This window comes from Oncorhynchus tshawytscha, linkage group LG16, assembly GCF_018296145.1.
Source record: "Oncorhynchus tshawytscha isolate Ot180627B linkage group LG16, Otsh_v2.0, whole genome shotgun sequence".
In the NCBI taxonomy this organism is placed as follows: domain Eukaryota; kingdom Metazoa; phylum Chordata; class Actinopteri; order Salmoniformes; family Salmonidae; genus Oncorhynchus; species Oncorhynchus tshawytscha.
In genome coordinates this window covers 44311733-44326304 of record NC_056444.1, presented here as the reverse complement: position 1 = coordinate 44326304, position 14572 = coordinate 44311733, and the positions used below count along the sequence as shown (strand labels likewise).

General features: G+C 42.0%; 1 protein-coding gene across 1 annotated transcript in view; it reads right to left on the bottom strand.

Annotated features, from left to right (window-relative positions):
- Nucleotides 1–14572, bottom strand: part of LOC112215162 (glutamate receptor-interacting protein 2-like) — a 69527-nt gene that overhangs the window by 36214 nt on the left and 18741 nt on the right. The window lies entirely within an intron of this gene.

Here is a 14572-nt window from a genome sequence, read left to right as displayed (position 1 = left end):
GGAGCAAACCAGGGTCAGCAAGCTATAAAGATTGCATACAGATCCATACACTGACTGAAATCAAGGCACTCCAGAGCATTTTAAATCACTTACTCAGTGTTATTTCTAGGCATAAGTAAGTCAGTCAGGGTCTCAACTCACTGTTAGTTCGGATAGTAGAATATACAATGTGCAATTTCGAAATTTGGTAATAAATCAGCAGTTTTCCTATTGGTATGTCAGTCACTGACAGGCAGTCAATTAGCCCATGTCAGCTAACATTTTATAGATTGCATGACCGAATTACTGACTGGAAGGCAAGGCACTGGCACAGGGGCCCCGACCTCCGGGGGGCCCCATTGATTTTGTTCGTCACGCTCACTCATATCATATGAACATGGCGTAAGTCATGGCAAAATGTGTAGAATTGCAGGAAATTTGCTTTAAAACAAACATTTCCTCTCAATCCCATGGCAAAATGTTTAGAACTGCAGGAACATTTGCTTTAAACTGCAATTTCTTCACTTAACTCCAAATTAAAAGATGGTGCTGCAGTGGATAACGGCCGTTTCATGAGCTCCTGACCAATTCTGCTATTTTGTGTTAATTTATGCTGATCTTAGCTTTTTTACATAATGTCTCCACCATCTTTTCCTATGATCAAAAAAAGCTTTTGGACATCAGAACAGCGATCACTAATCTTGATTTGGATGAAGAGCTCTACTTCAACAAGTCACAGCTTTCCTGCTTATGCCGGACCAGACCCTAATTAATGGGACTGGAAAGAGGAAGCGGCGCCGAAAAAGAGGCAGGCTGCCTCCTAACGAGTTTATGTCTGCGCACAAATAGACCGCCATTGCCCTCTGTTCTGCTGGGGAATGTGAAGTTACTGGAGAACAAACTGGATGAACTCCGTTCGAGACTATCCTATCAACAGGACCTGAAGAACTGTAATATTCTATGCTTCTCAGAGTCTTGGCTGAACAAGGACATGGATAATGTATATCTTGCGTGTTTCTATATGCATCGTCTAGACTGGGTGGCAACCTTGGGTAAAAACTCAAACAGGAGGAAACAGTGTGGTTCAGTATGGAAATGGACCGATAAAGCAGATGCTAAATTACAGGACAGTTTCACTAGCACAGACTGGAATATGTTCCGTGAGTCACCGGCTTCATACAGTAACTGCATCGACAACGTCGTCCCCACAGTGACCATACGTACATAACCCAACCACAAGCCTTGGATTACAGGCAACATCTGCACTGAGCTAAAGGCTAGAGCTGCCTCTTTCAAAGAGCGGGACACTAATCTGGACGCTTATAAGAAATCGCGCTACGACGAGCCATCAAAACAGGCAAAGCGTCAATACAGGACTAAGATTAAATCCTACTACACCGGCTCTGATTCTCGTCGGATGTGGTATGGCTTGCAAACTACCACGGATTACAAAGGGAAACCCAGCTGCGAGCCTACCAGACAAGCTAAATACCTATGCTCACTTCGAGGCAAACACTGAATCATGCATGAGATCACCAGCTGTTCCGACGACTATGTGATCTCGCTCTTCGTAGCTGATATGAGTAAGACCTTTAAATAGGTTAACATTCACAAGGCCGCAAGGCCAGACGGATTACCAGGATGCGTACTCAGAGCATGCGCTGATCAAGGACATCAACCACCCGAGCCACTGCCTGTTCACCCCGCTATTATCCAGAAGGCGAGGTCAGTACAGGTGCATCAAAGCTGGGACCGAGAGACTGAAAAACAGCTTCTATCTCAAGGCCATCAGACTGCTAAATAACCATCTCCAGCACATCAGAGGCTGCTGCCTGTAGACATAGATTAGGAATCACTGGACACTTTATAGAAATGAAACACGAGCCACTTTAATAATGTCTCTGTATCTAGCATTACTCATCTCATATGTATAAACTGTACTCTATACTATTCTACTGTATCTTAGTCACTTTAATTGTTTGTAAATATTGCATCACCCATTCTCATATGTATATACTGTACTCTATACTATGCCACTGTATCTTAGTCCAATGCCGCTCTGACATACATGTATATACATATATTCTTAATCCATTCCTTAATTAGATTTACGTTTATTTTGGGTAGAAGTTGTAAAACTGTTAGATATTACTTGATAGATATTACTGCACTGTCGGAGCAAGAAGCACAAGCATTTCACTACACCCGCAGTAGCATCTGCTAAACACGTGTATGTGATCAATAACATTTCATTTGATCAGCTTCTTCATTGACATTTTCCACCTCTCCCTGATCCCAGTCTGTAATACATACAGTACTTTTTGAACATAATAAAATAATAAATATAAATAAAATAATAAAATATAAAAAAATTAAAATAAAAAACCAAACGTTTCAAGCAGACTACCATAGTCCCTGTGCCCAAGAAGGTAAGGTAACCTGTCTAAATGACTATCGCCCCGTAGCACCCACATATCTAGCCATGAAATGCTTTTAAAGGCTGGTCATGGCTCACATCAACACCATCATTAAGTAAGATCAGAGACCTGGCAGTGTGGTGCCAGGACAACAACCTTTCCCTCAACTTCAGCAAGACAAAGGAGCTGATAGTGGACTACAGGAAACGGCGGGCTGAGCACGCCCCCATCCAGATCGGTGGGTTTGTTGTGGAGCGGGTCGAGAGCTTCAAGTTCCTCATGTCCACATGACTAAGTATTTTTATTTTATTTTATTATGAAACAAATTATTATTATTATTGTATTGAATATCCGAAACATACAATGTTGTTGCAGTGAAGACGCTCAACAACTACACCACACCAGTCATCCAACAGAATCCCATTCAGAGTGACACACAGAAGCATCCAGGGTCAATGCCCTGCTCAAGGACACGTTGACAGATCTCCCACCAGGCCAAAAAACATGAACCAGAACCCTCCAAGATCCCCCACAGTTTCCTAATAGCTGCCTCTCAACCATTCGAGACCCCTCCCACAGTCCACCACCCCCCAAGAAGAAAAAGAAAAATACAATTAATTCCATTCTCCACCCCAAGAACCCCACAAAGCACCAACAACCAAGAGAATGAATTAAAGGGAAAAAAGAAAAAGACAGAAAACAGCAAACAACAAAAGCAAAAAAATAGTTAAAAATCAAAAATCAAATCAAAATAAGGACATCAAGGACGACTAAAATCAGAACAGCAATGTCAAATGTACAGTATATGTTTGTATGCATGTCTGGCACTATTACATGTATGTGTGTGTGTTCTTGTATAAGTTTATTTAAATGAGAGTGTGTGTATATAAATGTGTACAAACACCTGCACGACATCAGCCTCAGGCAAACCGGCATTAGCTGTAAAAACACTGCCCTCAGTGTCATTCAAACATACTTTTTATTTTGCCTTTTTTAAACTTTTACCATTATTTTATCTTCCGTACAGCACCTCCACTCCCACTTGTCTCCAATTCCACATCCCAACCCTCAGCTCATCCCATCTACAGTTGAAGTTGGAAGTTTACAAACACTTAGGTTGGAGACATTAGAACACATTTTTCAACCACTCCACAAATGTCTTTTTAACAAACTATAGTTTTGGCAAGTCGGTTAGGACATCTACTTTGTGCATGACACAATTAATTTTTCCAAAAATTGTTTGCAGACGGATTATTTAACTTATAATTCACTGAATCACAATACCAGTGGGTCAGAAGTTTACATACACTAAGTTGACTGTGCCTTTTAAACAGCTTGGAAAATTCCAGAAATGTATGTCATGGCTTTAGAAGCTTCTGATAGGCTAATTGACATCATTTGAGTCAATTGGAGGTGTACCTGTGGATGTATTTCAAGGCTTACCTTCAAACTCAGTGCCTTTTTGCTTGACATCATGGGAAAATCAATAGAAATCAGCCAAGACCTCAGAAAACAATTTGGAGACCTCCACAAATCTGGTTCATCCTTGGGATCAATTTCCAAACGCCTGAAGGTACAATGTTCATCTGTACAAAGAATAGTACACAAGTATAACCTCTCTTGGTTAGGGGGCAGTATTTTGACATCCGGATGAAAAGCGTGCCCAAAGTAAACTGCCTGTTACTCAGGCCCAGAAGCTAATATATGCATATGTGGATAGAAAACACTCTAAAGTTTCTAAAACTGTTAAAATAATGTATGTGAGTAAAACAGAACTGATTTGGCAGGCAAAACCCAGAGGAAAAACCATCCAGGGAAAAGAAAAATGTAGGTTTTAGGATTTTCCAATGGTTTTCTATGCGATACCCTTATTATTAGGAAACTGGTTGCAGTTACTATGGCTTCCACTAGATGTCAACAGTCTTTAGAAGTTGTTCTATGTTTTTCTTTGAGAAATGAAGAAGTAGTCCTATTCATTGGAAGTGTCACTCCAGATGGACTCTACTGTTTTGGTGCGTGTGAACAGGAACACCCTCCACGTTGTTTTTATCCGGTATTAGAAACAATTTATTCCGTCATAAATTTGATCGATTATTTACCTTTTAGGGTACCGGAGGTTGGATTAGGAACATTGTTCGAAATGTTTGGACCAAGTTTACAGGTAACTTATTAGATACTTTGTAGGCATGTTGGGCGAGTTGAAACCGGTGTATTTCTGAATCAAACGCGCCAAATAAATGGACATGTTTGGGACATAAAGAAGGACATTATTGAACAAACGGACCATTTGTGATGTTTCTGGGACATTTTGGAGTACCAACAGAAGACGATCTTCAAAGGTAAGTCATTAATTATATCGCTATTCTGACTTTTGCGTCGCACTTGCCTGGTTGAAAAATTATTTTCATGTGTTTGTATGCGGGGCGCTGTCCTCAGAAAATCTCATGGTATGCTTTCGCCGTGAAGCCTTTTTGAAATCTGACACAGCGGCTGGATTAACAAGAAGTTAAGCTTTACTTTGATGTTTAACACATATTTTCAAGATTGTTCAATATTTGAATTTAGTATTTTGAATTTTGCACTCTGCAATTTCACGGGATGTTGGCCAGGTGGGACGTTACCATCCCACCCGCCCATAAGAAGATAAACACCATGGAACCATGCAGCTGTCAAACCGCTCAGGAAGGAGACGCATTCTGTCTCCTAGAGATGAACGTACTTTAGTGATGAAAAGTGCAAATCAATCCCAGAACAACAGCAAAGGACCTTGTGAAGATGCTGGAGGAAACAGGTACACAAGTATCTATATCCAGAGTAAAACGAGTCCTATATCGACATAACCTGAAAGGCCACTCAGCAAGGAAGAAGCCACTGCTCCAAAACCGCCATAAAAAAAGCCAGACTACGGTTTACAACTGCACATGGGGACGAAGATCGTACTTTTTGGAGAAATGTCCTCTGGTCTGATGAGACAAAAATAGAACTGTTTGGCCATATCGTTATGTTTGGAGGAAAAAGGGGAGGCTTGCAAGCCGAAGAACACCATCCCAACCGTGAGGCACGGGGGTGGCCGCATCATGTTGAGGGGGTGCTTTGCTGCAGGAGGGACTGGTGTACCATACAAAATAGATGGCGTCATGAGAAAGGGAAATTATGTGGATATATTGAAGAAACATCTCAAGACATCAGAAAAGTTAGGAATCATCATCATCAGGAAGTTAAAGCTTGGTCGCAAATGTGTCTTCCAAATGGACAATGACCCCAAGCATACTTCAAAAGTTGTGGCAAAATGGCTTAAGGACAACAAAGTCAAGATATTGGAGTGGCCATCACAAAACCCTGACCTCAATCCTATAGAAAATCTGTGGGCAGAACTGAAAAAGTGTGTGCGAGCAAGGAGGCCTACAAACCTGACTCAAACCAGCTCTGTCAGGAAGAATGGGCCAAAATTCACCCAACTTATTGTGGGAAGCTTGTGGAACGCTACCCAAAATGTTTGACCCATCTTAAACAATTTAAAGGCAATGCTTCCAAATACTAATTGAGTATATGTAAACTTCTGACCCACTAGGAATGTGATGAAAGGAGGACCATGCCCCAGGACTACCTGACATGATGACTCCTTGCTGTCCCCAGTCCACCTGGCCGTGCTGCTGCTCCAGTTTCAACTGTTCTGCCTTATTATTATTCGACCATGCTGGTCATTTATGAACATTTGAACATCTTGGCCATGTTCTGTTATAATCTCCACCCGGCACAGCCAGAAGAGGACTGGCCTCCCCACATATGCTCTCTCTAATTCTCTCTTTCTTTCTCTCTCTCGGAGGACCTGAGCCCTAGGACCATGCCCCAGGACTACCTGACATGATGACTCCTTGCTGTCCCCAGTCCACCTGACCGTGCTGCTGCTCCAGTTTCAACTGTTCTGCCTTATTATTATACGACCATGCTGGTCATTTATGAACATTTGAACATCTTGGCCATGTTCTGTTATAATCTCCACCCGGCACAGCCAGAAGAGGACTGGCCACCCCACATAGCCTGGTTCCTCTCTAGGTTTCTTCCTAGGTTTTGGCCTTTCTAGGGAGTTTTTCCTAGCCACCGTGCTTCTACACCTGCATTGCTTGCTGTTTGGGGTTTTAGGCTGGGTTTCTGTACAGCACTTTGAGATATCAGCTGATGTACGAAGGGCTATATAAATAAATTTGATTTGATTTGATGAAAGAAATTAAAGCTGAAATAAATCATTATCTCTGCTATTATTCTGACATTTCACATTTTTTAAAGAAAGTGGTGATCCTAACTGACGTAAGACAGTGAATTTTCACAAGGATTAAATGTCAGGAATTGTGAAAAACTGAGTTGAAATATATTTGTCTAAGGTGTATGTAAACGTCCGACTTCAACTGTATCTCTGCTGGCCACCCTCCTCGGGTTTCAACGCAACACATATCTTTCAACTATGCTGTGATGTTTAACTTACAATTTCAATCCATCTAATTAAATAGGATCCACAGATTTCGAGTTGAAGATAAAATCTTTTACGAAGAGCATTAGTATATTAGTAATTTACTGACTCGGTCTCTCCAGATATCCTAACAGTACTATTTCTAGGGTCAGTTTTAGATCAATGCTATGCATTTTCAGCCATTCCTGAACCTGAGACCAGAAACAGGGTACCTGAGGGCAATACCAAAATAAATGGTCTATTGATTCTGTTATCCTCACAACAAAATCTGCAGAGCTTTGATGCTTATATGCCCCAAAACTTCAACATTGTGTTGGTGACAAGAATTCTATATAATCATTTTAGCTGAAAAGCACAAAGTCTTGAATATTGCGTTGCTTTATATATCAACTCATACACCCTGTACCATGGAATCAGTACATAAGAAATCTCTTCCCAACTATTTTGCAATGTGTATGGCACAGTTGTTAGCATCCTGGTCCTCAAATGAAACTGGTATACTTTCCTATTTATGCTATTTTTATTCCTCTGCCAGATTTGATCCTTTATATAGGACAGACAGACCAGTTCCCTTCCTCCTCCCGCTGCCACCTGCCTCCTCCATTTTTGGGGTAGTGCTGTAATCAATTGGTTGCACTCTTGAATTGAGCAGACCTTCCCGTACAATTGTGATAACTGTGCAAAATACCCTTTTCAAACATCTTTCCCATAAATACAAGTATTTTATCAACCAGCGCATTTGAGTTCAGCCATAATTATTTGTGGTAATATTTGTTCTATCTTTTCATGGGGATGAAATTGTAGCCAGCTCTGCAATGCTTGTTTGAAAAGGAGTGATACTTTGAAAAAAGTATAATTTTCAATTAATCGAAAATGAGACATGGCAGTCTGCAAAAAGGCAATTTTTAAACAATGGATGAGCTTTTCTTAGTAATCTACTTGAGAACCATTTTGGGTTCAAGTAAAACATTTGAATAAGTGAAGCTTTTAGAGAGAGGTTTAGTGATTTTATATTTAAGAATCTCAACCCATCCAATTCATATTCATGATATAGATAGGCACGCTTTATTTTGTCTGGTTTAGCATCCCAGATGAAGTGAAATATATTTTGCTCATATGATTTGAAAAACAAATAATCAGGAGTAGGCAGCACCATAAGTAAGTGAGTAGACTGAGATATGACTAAGGAGTTAATCAGGGCAATCTTTCCATAAATAGACAGGTATTTACCTCGCCATGGTTGCAGGATCATGTCTATTTTTACAAGTTTTCTATTGAAATGTATTGTGGAGAGCTTATTTTTATCTTTTGTGATATGAATACCAAGTATGTCTACTTCACCATCAGCCCATTTTATAGGTAAACTGCAAAGTAATGTTAGTTGTATTTTTTAAAGATCCAATACGTAATATTGTACACTTATCATAATTAGGTTTTATTCCAGAGAGCACCAAAAAGTTATCTAGATCTTCAATGAGACATTTCAGGAATCTAGCTTGTGGACTTAATATAAAACTTGAGTCATTGGCACCTGTGTTTTAAGCCTTGGATTTCTAATCCTCTAATGTTGTTGTTGGATCTGATTTAATTGGTAGCATTTCGATGGCCATAACGAATAGATATGGTGACAGTGGATACCCTTGTTAAACTCCTCTTGACAATTCAAAACTCTGAGAAGTAGCCGTTATTTACTATTTTACACCTGGGGCTGCTATACATTATTTTTTACCCATTTTATAAGAGAATCACCGAAATTTTTAAAAATCCAGGCATTTATAAATAAAATCCAATCTTACTTTATCAAATGCCTTTTCAAAATCCGCCATAAATATCAGGCCTGGCTTCTTAGATGTTTCATGATGTTCTATTATTTCTAGTAGTCGTATATTATGTCCAATGTATCGCCCATGTAAAAAAACCTGTCTGATCAGGATGAACAATACCTGGTGAAACCCTTTTAATTCTAGGTGCTATGCATTTTGCATCACAACTTTGAAGAGTAAGGGGCCTCCAATTTTTTGTTGTTGTTACAGACTGGGTCTTTATATTTGCCATCTGGGTCTTGTTTTAATAATAGAGAAATCAGACCTTCCTGCGGAGTACCTGACAAACCATTTATATAGGAGTAGTTAAAACAACTTAGCAATGGCGCTTTTAGTATACAATACTTATTTTCCACCATAATTTGCAAATAAATTCATTAAAAATCCTACAATGTGATTTTCTGGATTTTTGTTCTCATTTTGTCTGTCATAGTTGAAGTGTACCTATGATGAAAATTACAGGCCTATCTCATATTTTTAAGTGGGAGAACTTGCACAATTGGTGTCTGACTAAATACTTTTTTGCCCCACTGTATAAACTTATAGACAAATAAATAAAAAAGATAGACAAACAATAAACATATTAAATTATAAAACTGTTCGACAAGAGAGTGTGACACAGCACAGGCAATGACAAAGATCATTAGCACCATTAGTACCAGCATTAGAAGTCACTACAATAATATACAGCTCTGGGAAAAATTAAGAGACCAGTCCAAATTAAGAGACCAGTCCAAATTAAGAGACCATTCTTAATTTTTTCCAGAGCTGTATTAATGTAGCCTACTGATACACTAATGATGGTGAGTATGATAATAGAGTCTTTTCTTTACAAAGGAAGCAGCAGCAGCACTAGCGAGGTGGAAAAGGAAGCAGCAGCAGCACTAGAGATGTGGAGAAGGAAGCAGCAGCACTAGAGAGGTGGAGAAGGAAGCAGCAGCAGCACTAGAGAGGTGGAGAAGGAAGCAGCAGCAGCACTAGAGAGGTGGAGAAGGAAGCAGCAGCAGCACTAGAGAGGTGGAGAAGGAAGCAGCAGCAGCATTAGAGAGGTGGAAAAGGAATCAGCAGCAGCACTAGAGAGGTGGAGAAGGAAGCAGCAGCAGCACTAGAGAGGTGGAGAAGGAAGCAGCAGCAGCAGTAGAGAGGTGGAGAAGGAAGCAGCAGCAGCACTAGAGAGGTGGCGAAGGAACCAGCAGCAGCACTAAAAAGGTGGAGAAGGAACCAGCAGCAGCACTAGAAAGGTGGAGAAGGAAGCAGCAGCAGCACTAGAAAGGTGGAGAAGGTAGCAGCAGCAGCACTAGAAAGGTGGAGAAGGAAGCAGCAGCAGCACTAGAGAGGTGGAGAAGGAAGCAGCAGCAGCACTAGAAAGGTGGAGAAGGAAGCAGCAGTAGCACTAGAAAGGTGGAGAAGGAAGCAGCAGCAGCACTAGAAAGGTGGAGAAGGAAGCAGTAGCCGCACTAGAAAGGTGGAGAAGGAAGCAGCAGCAGCACTAGAGAGGTGGAGAAGGAAGCAGCAGCAGCACTAGAAAGGTGGAGAAGGAAGCAGCAGCAGCACTAGAAAGGTGGAGAAGGAAGCAGCAGCAGCACTAGAGAGGTGGAGAAGGAAGCAGCAGCAACACTAGAAAGGTGGAGAAGGAAGCAGCAGCAGCACTAGAGAGGTGGAGAAGGAAGCAGCAGCAGCACTAGAGCTTCAGGTGCTCCTGCAGAACTGGAGATGGTGGTCAGATCAGAGTCAGACTCATCAGAGTCAGACTCAGAGCAGGAACCTTCAGGTACAACTTCAGAGCACAAACCTAAACATGTAGGCTATGATTTTAGATTAATATGTGCTTTATTTATGAGATTATCAGTAGGACTGTAATCGGGGACATACAATCAATGACTGCACAAGTAATACAAGTTTAAATTGAGGTTATCTACAATGTTAATCTCATTCTGCAGAGCAACCAGATGTGCAGAGAGAGAGAGAGAGTTTCAGAGCCCAGTACAGGGAAATAGAAAGGGACAGTGAAAGCACTGAAACTACATTTGATTATTTTTCCCGTCCTCAGTCCAAGGACTTTGACTTATTTGTTCAGTACCACCCAAAACAAACTCCTCAAAATAGTTATTCCCAATGTATTCCACTCCAAAGACGTCACAAACAGACTGACATATAAATTAAGTAACTCACACCTTGTTCTGCTCAGTATGTCTTGCATTTGCAAAACCTTCAACCAGTGATAGGGCATTTGTCAAAGGAGGCATGCAGGCCTGGAAACATGCCCATCAGAGAGTACAGGAACATGAGAGAAGCAAGACCCATAGAGAAAGCCAAACAAACAATTTGAACTTCTACTTTTAAAAATCCACCTCTCTAAAAACAAGTCTCTCACCGTTGCCGCCTGCTATAGACCACCCTCTGCCCCCAGCTGTGCTCTGGACACCATATGTGAACTGATTGCTCCCCATATGTCTTCAGAGCTTGTGCTGCTAGGCGACCTAAACTGGAACATGCTTAACACCCCAGCCATCCTACAATCTAAACTTGATGCCCTCAACCTCACACAAATTATCAATGAACCTACCAGGTACCTCCCCAAAGCCTTAAACACGGGCACCCTCATAGATATCATCCTAACCAACTTGCCCTCTAAATACACCTCTGCTGTTTTCAACCAAGATCTCAGCGATCACTGCCTCATTGCCTGCATCCGTAATGGGTCAGCGGTCAAACGACCTCCACTCATCACTGTAAAACGCTCCCTGAAACACTTCAGCGAGCAGGCCTTTCTAATCGACCTGGCCGGGGTATCCTGGAAGGATATTGATCTCATCCCGTCAGTAGAGTATACCTGGATATTTTTTTTAAATGCCTTCCTAACCATCTTAAATAAACATGCCCCATTCAAGAAATTTAGAACCAGAAACAGATATAGCCCTTGGTTCTCCCCAGACCTGACTGCCCTTAACCAACACAAAACATCCTATGGCGTTCTGCATTAGCATCGAACAGACCCCGTGATATGCAGCTGTTCAGGGAAGCTAGAAACCATTATACACAGGCAGTTAGAAAAGCCAAGGCTAGCTTTTTCAAGCTGAAATTTGCTTCCTGCAACACTAACTCAAAAAAGTTCTGGGACACTGTAAAGTCCATGGAGAATAAAAACACCTCCTCCCAGCTGCCCACTGCACTGAAGATAGGAAACACTGTCACCACTGATAAATCCACCATAATTGAGAATTTCAATAAGCATTTTTCTACGGCTGGCTATGCTTTCCACCTGGCTACTCCTACCCCGGTCAACAGCACAGCACCCCCCACAGCAACTCGCCCAAGCCTTCCCCATTTCTCCTTCTCCCAAATCTGTTCAGCTGATGTTCTGAATGAGCTGCAAAATCGGGACCCCTACAAATCAGCCGGGCTAGACAATCTGGACCCTTTCTTTCTAAATTATCTGCCGAAATTGTTGCCACCCCTATTACTAGCCTGTTCAACCTCTCTTTCGTGTCGTCTGAGATTCCCAAAGATTGGAAAGCAGCTGCGGTCATCCCCCTCTTCAAAGGGGGGGACACTCTTGACCCAAACTGCTACAGACCTATATCTATCCTACCATGCCTTTCTAAGGTCTTTCGAAAGCCAAGTAAACAAACAGATTACCGACCATTTCGAATCTCACCATACCTTCTCTGCTATGCAATCTGGTTTCAGAGCTGGTCATGGGTGCACCTCAGCCACGCTCAAGGTCCTAAATGATATCTTAACCGCCATCGATAAGAAACATTACTGTGCAGCCGTATTCATTGATCTGGCCAAGGCTTTCGACTCTGTCAAATCACCACATCCTCATCGGCAGACTCGACAGCCTTGGTTTCTCAAATGATTGCCTCGCCTGGTTCACCAACTACTTCTCTGATAGAGTTCAGTGTGTCAAATCGGAGGGTCTGCTGTCCGGACCTCTGGCAGTCTCTATGGGGGTGCCACAGGGTTCAATTCTTGGACCGACTCTCTTCTCTGTATACATCAATGAGGTCGCTCTTGCTGCTTGTGAGTCTCTGATCCACCTCTACGCAGACGACACCATTCTGTATACTTCCGGCCCTTCTTTTGACACTGTGTTAACAACCCTCCAGGCAAGCTTCAATGCCATACAACTCTCCTTCCGTGGCCTCCAATTGCTCTTAAATACAAGTAAAACTAAATGCATGCTCTTCAACCGATCGCTACCTGCACCTACCCGCCTGTCCAACATCACTACTCTGGACGGCTCTGACTTAGAATACGTGGACAACTACAAATACTTAGGTGTCTGGTTAGACTGTAAACTCTCCTTCCAGACCCATATCAAACATCTCCAATCCAAAGTTAAATCTAGAATTGGCTTCCTATTTCGCAACAAAGCATCCTTCACTCATGCTGCCAAACATACCCTTGTAAAACTGACCATCCTACCAATCCTCGACTTTGGCGATGTCATTTACAAAATAGCCTCCAATACCCTACTCAACAAATTGGATGCAGTCTATCACAGTGCAATCCGTTTTGTCACCAAAGCCCCATATACTACCCACCATTGCGACCTGTACGCTCTCGTTGGCTGGCCCTCGCTTCATACTCGTCGCCAAACCCACTGGCTCCATGTCATCTACAAGACCCTGCTAGGTAAAGTCCCCCTTATCTCAGCTCGCTGGTCACCATAGCATCTCCCACCTGTAGCACACGCTCCAGCAGGTATATCTCTCTAGTCACCCCCAAAACCAATTCTTTCTTTGGCTGCCTCTCCTTCCAGTTCTCTGCTGCCAATGACTGGAACGAACTACAAAAATCTCTGAAACTGGAAACACTTATCTCCCTCACTAGCTTTAAGCACCAACTGTCAGAGCAGCTCACAGATTACTGCACCTGTACATAGCCCACCTATAATTTAGCCCAAACAACTACCTCTTTCCCTACTGTATTTTATTTATTTATTTATTTTGCCCTTTTGCACCCCATTATTTTTATTTCTACTTTGCACATTCTTCCATTGCAAATCTACCATTCCAGTGTTTTACTTGCTATATTGTATTTACTTTGCCACCATGGTCTTTTTTTTGCCTTTACCTCCCTTATCTCACCTCATTTGCTCACATCGTATGTAGACTTGTTTATACTGTATTATTGACTGTATGTTTGTTTTACTCCATGTGTAACTCTGTGTCGTTGTATGTGTCGAACTGCTTTGCTTTATCTTGGCCAGGTCGCAATTGTAAATGAGAACTTGTTCTCAACTTGCCTACCTGGTTAAATAAAAGGTGAAATATATATATTTTTAAATAAAATATCGTAACAGCACCGCACTTGGTGACGGGAACGGAGGATAACCTGAGAAAGTGTGCCCGAGACTTTGAGGGTGTGAAGAGGGCAGCAGACGACTTTGTGGGCCAATGGCATTCTGGAGGAGCAGCAAGACTGTGATGCCGAAGCTCAGACTGCTCTCCCAGAGAAGAGAACAACAACAGGAAAAAGAAGAGAAAACCAGGTGAGTTGGAAGAAGACGAGCCCATTGCTAATGCAGACATGGATTACAAAATCAAGATCCACAATGTGGTACTGGACACTGTTGTTGAAAGTATTCACCGCCGTTATGCAGCGCTGTGTGCAGATGTCTCCTGCATCAATCCAAAGCATTTTCCTGAGATCAGAGAAAAGAGCCTTCCAAAGACAGCCATGAAGGAGCTCAGCAAATGCTTCCTGGAAATTGATGAACGTGCCACTGTTGAGGCATTCAGCCTTGCACAACAGTGGGAAAGACTGAAACAGTCAGCATTGGAGGAGTACAACACCAGGTCCGCCGCCGCCAGTGATGAAAGCTTTGAGGATCCTGATGAAAGTTTGGAGTTGGTGAGCAGAAGTTGTTCCACATG